Source organism: Acanthochromis polyacanthus, chromosome 2, assembly GCF_021347895.1.
Source record: "Acanthochromis polyacanthus isolate Apoly-LR-REF ecotype Palm Island chromosome 2, KAUST_Apoly_ChrSc, whole genome shotgun sequence".
NCBI classification, from domain to species: Eukaryota; Metazoa; Chordata; class Actinopteri; family Pomacentridae; genus Acanthochromis; species Acanthochromis polyacanthus.
In genome coordinates, this window is record NC_067114.1 from 29,879,441 (window position 1) to 29,885,900 (window position 6,460).

The window sequence follows — 6,460 nt, forward strand, 5'->3', positions numbered from 1 at the left end:
ACTGGATGAAAACTCTAATCCTCGGTCAGCAAATTTCATGTACGGGACTCAAATATTCTGTATCAAACCTGGTCTATCACAAACTACAACTATAGAATCAAAAACACACCATTACGTACATTTATAGCCTGTTTTTTAGGAATATGGGGTTGAGAGCCACAGGCAGGGTCGAGAAGTGAGCAAATACTGAGACACAGGTGAAAACACTGTTGGCTTTTGTGTTTTTAAGGGATTTTTGAGCCAGACGTGGTGATCTCTGGAGTGCATGTGAAGAGAACGTTCCTGAATGGATTCACAAATACTCACATATGATGGAGGTGTCAAAAGAAAGCAGACCACCAGGATCAGAAATGTTGAAGCTGTGCAAGCTTTTAAAAAAAGTTTAATAGTTTGCAGGCTTGAACTTGTTGAAATGTGTTTTCACAGATTTTTTGGGGCGATATTTTCCTCCATTTTTCACCTAAAACCAAACAAACAGCAGCCAGCCAGTAAACAGTACAGTAATTCAATCACTTTATTTACTCTACGGCAAACACACACACACACACACACACACACACACACACATACACATACACACACACACACACACACACACACACACACACACACACACATACACACACACACACACACACACACATACACACACACACACACACACACACACACACACACACACACACACACACACACACACCACTCTCTCTCTCTCTCTCTCTCTCTCTCTCTCTCTCTCTCTCTCTATGTTAACAGAAGGTCTCTCTATCATTTCTGTCCCTCCCTCTCTCTCTCTCTCTCACCCATCTTTACACTCTAAGTCTGCCTCACTCTCCCTTTCTCTCACCCGGCCCACATTAAGTGACATCACAGCTTAATTAACCAATCACCAGCGGGCCAATCCATCACTGTCAGCCTCCCGACCAATCGGCTGCTTCATGTAAATTCCCTCCTGGCCAATAGCAGCGAGCGTTGTTCTGTCATGGTGGTATATAAACCAGCAGAGCAGTGATACCAGCACAGACACACACTGGGACACTGTGGGGTGAGTTTTATGATTGAATGATTGAATGATGGAGCAGAGATCAGGGCTCAGCATCCGACAGAAAGTCCAGGAAGTCCCGCCCTTGTTGTTTGATTGACAGATGGAAGACGAAGATACAAACACAGTGAAAGCAAATGTAAACAAACATATATTTTGCCAAACTTTACCAGATGTCCACACACACACCTCAAACATGACTTTTCCAGCTGACCTATAAAAAGCTGAGCTCCTCCTCTGTATAAATTTACACCTGATCTGATGAAAGCCAGACCATCTGAGAGACGATGATGAGGAGGAGGAGGTTTTTCTGTGGAGTCAGCATCAAATCAACATCCAGTCATTACACCACAGTGGCCCCACCCTCCATCATTTTGAGAGAATATTTTCCACCTTTCTGTATTTCTGCAGCTGCTCTCAGAGTTGACTGTTCGAAAAGTTGCTCTGAAAAGTAAAACCGTACGACACCAGATGATCCTCACTAAAGCGACTGCAAAATAAATAAATTCAAAGCATGAAGTGTTTCCTGTTTTGCTATTTTATGACACTGAATCAAAAGTACCACAGAGTAATATGTGGCTTACATATTACTCTTCCATTAACTCTCTTATTACCTTCAAATTTACCAACATCTTTTATCCTCGGGGTCAGTTTGACTCCAGGGATTTAAACCTCCAGAAAATTATTCTAATTAAATTTGTTCTCCAGGTTTATGTTAATTTATTCAGTTGTCCTCATCAAATTAGGACAAGAAATTGAGTATGACGCAAAAAAGAAAAGATGTCAGTCATTTATTTAGAGATGTTAGAAAAAAGGAGGGTTTAGTATACACTGAGTGTTAATTTTCTCATTATTATAATGCTTCCTTACCCTCCTTACAAATACTAGCAGCATCTGAAAGAGCAGGGCAAAGTAATGGAGTTTAAGCTTTACTTTGTTGTTTTACTAAAAGCTTGTTGAGAGTTCCATCCATTGTGGCAGGAGAAGGAAACTACGGATAGGATGAGTGACATTCAGCTGTGGTTATCAGATGATACATTAGAGTGCCATTTTGGACAGATGTTTCAGTGTAATTATTCAGTTCAGCTATTCTTGGGACTGATTTCTGCCAGTATGATACTGAATTGCATATGTAGATGTGCTGAAAGAATGTTTGTAAGCTTCTACACTGTCATAGAGAAGAGCTATCTTTTTGTCACTCCCGGCTCTGATAGGAATCAGTGGATACGACTTTGACAGTTTGACATGATATTATTTACCAGGCAAAAAGAAAGAGCACTGACTGTGGCTCAGGGGATGTGAAACCTGGGAATAAGATAATTAAATAAAAGAGGAAAATGAAATACATGAATTTACTTTGATTATTTGCTGCAATGACACCTGTTGTCCACCAGAGGGGGATGTTCACATTCATTCTCCGCTGAAGCCAACTGTTGAGCTCCCTAATAGAGATTACTTAATTATTCCAAACTAATTAATGTAATACTTAAATAAGTAAATGTGGCTAAATAATTGGGAAAAACTGGACTATTCTCACCTGCTTTAGGACAGGGTCACACGTGAAAAGAAGTGGCTTAGGGCAGCTCCTTCCTCATGAACGTGTACAGAAATATTAAATAATTCAAATGTAGAAACAAAAAACGTGATAACTATATAAAAAATATAAATAAAGGTGTAATGCAATCATTGCAATAATAAAATATTGTTAATTTACATACTACTTTTAAAATCTATTTATTTACTGTGTTATAAATAATATAAATACACTTGGACTTAAGGTATAAAGACACGAGCATCTACACACACTTGTACCTGTAGTATTAATACACATGTAAAGAACATGTATCTGTAGTTTAAACACACTAGTGGTTGTAATATAAATTTACCTTTATAAGACTTGTATATTTAACTGAGTTTTCTGTATCTGTCATCATGCAGCTTTTTAAAAACGTATTTCTTTTGTTGTGACAGCAGCAACTGCAGTGCTTTGAATAGTATAATTAATTTCCCACTAATGCTCACTATACAAACATATCAATCAAAAACTTGCGCCCAACGTGGGGCTCGAACCCACGACCCTGAGATTAAGAGTCTCATGCTCTACCGACTGAGCTAGCCGGGCGGCGTGCCTGAAAGAGACGTGATATGACAATATATGACCACTGGGGGCGGTGTGACCTCATCTGTGTTGTAAACAGACAGAACAAGCATCAGTCCCATCAGCAAGTGACATCAGATATGTTGTCCTTCAACAAAATGTGTTTTTCTTTTCTTTCTTTAACCAATTTCTTTCTATATGTGTGAATTTTCCTCCACAATGAACACCTTCTCTGCTGGCCTACACTCCATCAGAATCACTGATTTACATTTTAATATTTCCATTAATCTTTGACATTATTCCCATTAGTCTATTCTCTTCATTTCCTATGATTTCTCTGGGATGTGGGCTTCCAGCAGTGTATGTTTATATCAGAGCTTTTATCCAATCATGTTTCAGCCATCATATGTTTGCCAGGGTCATAAAAATCTGCCCTGAGGAATTTAGAATCAAAGTGCAAATGCCTGTAACTAAAAATAGGTTACAATGAAACTGTTGCTTTAACCATTCCGATTTCGAGTTGGTGACCTCGGGGCCACCGTGCAGACGTACGAAACGTCAGCATTTTCACGTCCTCTGATTGGATGGTCAGAGAGCTTAGCCAAAGCTAGCGATTCCAATCTGTGTTTGCAGCGCTTTTGCCTTTTGCAGCGCGTTTGCACCTGTCGGCCACCGTAGTAACAACCCGCACAAGCTAAACCTTAATCATAAAAGTATTAATAGCTGTTTTTTTAACCCATAGTGGCTGACGGAGGAGAATATATATATATATATAATGTATAAAAAGTCATGTTTAATTTGGACTTTCCAGAAAAGTTGGATATTGTGAGGAAAGGCCGGCCAACAGTGAAGCTAGCAAGCTCGAACTAGCATCCCCGAAGCTTGCAAACTTGAAGCTAAAGCCAGCAACCCCAGTAACAATGAACGGTACCTTTGGCTCACTTTGTGCCAGAACTACTGGACAGAACCGACTTTCAGATTTAGCCTCCGCGGGGACAGAAAAGGATTTATCGTTGGAACTGAAACTTACGGATTTCTAGCACGACAGAGTAAATGAACTCTTCCTGAGCAAAGAAAAGAGGATGTATTTTGTGTTCAAATAAAGACAAGTTTTAGTGAGTACAATGAATTGTATTTACATTCATATGCATATATATATTTTGATATTTTATTGGGTTAATATTGATGCTCCTGCTAGATATGACGTGTATGTGGCATGTGTCAGGCGACTTGTTGAATACTTTTATCAATGACATTCATTCTCGCTACATCAGATACCTGTACGCGATGCAGCGTCCTGTTATACTGCTATACTGCCTTTCTGTATAATGTTGATGGTTTCTATAGCCGTGGCATAATGATGGTGTTAACAGGTGGTTTGATTCAGGAGACCTGAAGCCCAGGTGTAAAATGCATAATCCTGTAACAGACTGCAACATATGCATATGTCATGGTTCCAATCCAGAAAATTTGATGTCTAAAATGAGGTTAACAAAAATTAAACAATCGTCCATGTGTACTAATTCATACATTCTTCCTCAAATCCTTCTTTCAGTATATAGTCAGTGATTCAGAACAACTACAGTACAGGATTTTAGTTTCAGTCCAAGTACAGCAGAACCATTTCTTTATAAAAGGAGTACCTCACATTAAACTGCCTGTTGTCCCAGCTGGTTAACTAATGGCTGATTAGCTTACAAAGTTAACCTATACCAAAAAAATACTTGCGTTCTGGGTGTAGACCTTCATCCCACCTGCAGAGATCTGCAGATTTTGGCTTCACTTTTGTACAGTAATAGCGGTAAATCTGTATCCAAGGTGCTGATTGGTGCTCCACTGCTCTTCCTGAAAGACCCAGATGTTTGTGACAGAATCCAATCTAAAGAATTTTAGGAATCAGCTTTAGAGAGGTGAATTTTCATTGAAGAATAAATACAATTTTAAAGAATAGCATTTAAATCCAAACTACTATCAATACAAATTCAAATTATATATATCAAATTGATGTTTCAATTATTCAGGTTGAGCAATACAAATTTAAATTATGTGATTCAAATTCAGCTTTTGGTTAGACTGGTTTTTCTAACATATACTGACACAAAATGGGTTCAAGAACCTGTTACATGTGGAGTAAACCTTTGACAGTGAGGGCAGGAGTTCAATAAGGAGACTAAGGGGGTGTGAAGAATCCAATATTATGTGTCATGCTTTCATTATTTAAAGGGAGACTGTGTTGCTGGATGTTTGTAAAACAGTGCTGAAGACAATATAAATTGCAGTTTAATCTATTTGTACCAGTCACAATACAACAGCGAAAGTTAAACACATATTGTTCAGTCAAGTGCAGAGAGGTAGTAAGATCTGAAGTCCTACTCACTAAAAATGCAGTTCGCCCAACGTGGGGCTCGAACCCACGACCCTGAGATTAAGAGTCTCATGCTCTACCGACTGAGCTAGCCGGGCGATGTGCCTCACTGTCACGTGATCTCATATTGTTAGACAACATGTGGCCACTGGGGGCGGTATGACCCCCAAACTGTGTTGTAGGCAGACAAAACAGGCTGCAGGAAAAGTTATAAGACATCACATATGTCTTCTGTAAAAAAAATGTGGTTGTTTCTTCAATTAGTTTTTTCCTTCATCCTTGAGTTTTCCTCCACATTAATAAATTATGTCATGTATTATCATTTTATTCTAATTTTAAAGCATATCTGGATAAAATATGAAAATAAACAGCCAATAAAAATAAATAAAAGACTATAAAAGTAGGAGGAAAGAGATGAAGAAGGTTAAAGATCCTTCTAGGTATTTAAATATCTGTTGGATTCTATCAATAAAATGCCCGAAAAATTTAACTGCTGTAAAAATACTGCCAACTTGTAAAAGTAGATGAGATTATTTGATATTTATGATAATTACACCATTAATGTATGTGTTTTTTAAACTAAGATTCAAAATTAGTCGCATTTGAAACAAAAAAGCTATTATTTTTTTATTATCATAATTTTGTATTATTCCATATTCATAATAATAACAGCAATAAATTAAAATAAATATTTAACATGCAAAATAAAATGAGAAATAAATTAGCTTTGTCTTCTCTTTAGTTTCACATTTAATTTAACATGTTCACATTTAACTGTACTCTCATCTGTTGTGTTTTATGATCTGCAGGAGGCCAGTGACGTGGTCAGCCAATCACATTAGCAGGAAATAAATCCAGAACGAACCATTGGCTGAGGCAGTGTAAGCACATGTCTACTGACATCGCCTGGATTCGACCAATAAAATCACTGGCCACACCCACAGATGCGGAACCT

The 6,460-nt window shown here is 38.0% G+C and overlaps 2 non-coding genes across 2 annotated transcripts; both read right to left on the reverse strand.

The window, feature by feature from the left end:
- Window positions 1-3,091: 3,091 nt before the first annotated feature.
- trnak-cuu (transfer RNA lysine (anticodon CUU)) lies at window positions 3,092-3,164 on the reverse strand. Its single transcript has one exon. It is a non-coding gene; the product is annotated as a tRNA-Lys (tRNA).
- Window positions 3,165-5,530: 2,366 nt separating this feature from the next.
- On the reverse strand, window positions 5,531-5,603 carry trnak-cuu (transfer RNA lysine (anticodon CUU)). The gene has a single exon. It is a non-coding gene; the product is annotated as a tRNA-Lys (tRNA).
- Between the last annotated feature and the right edge of the window lie 857 nt (window positions 5,604-6,460).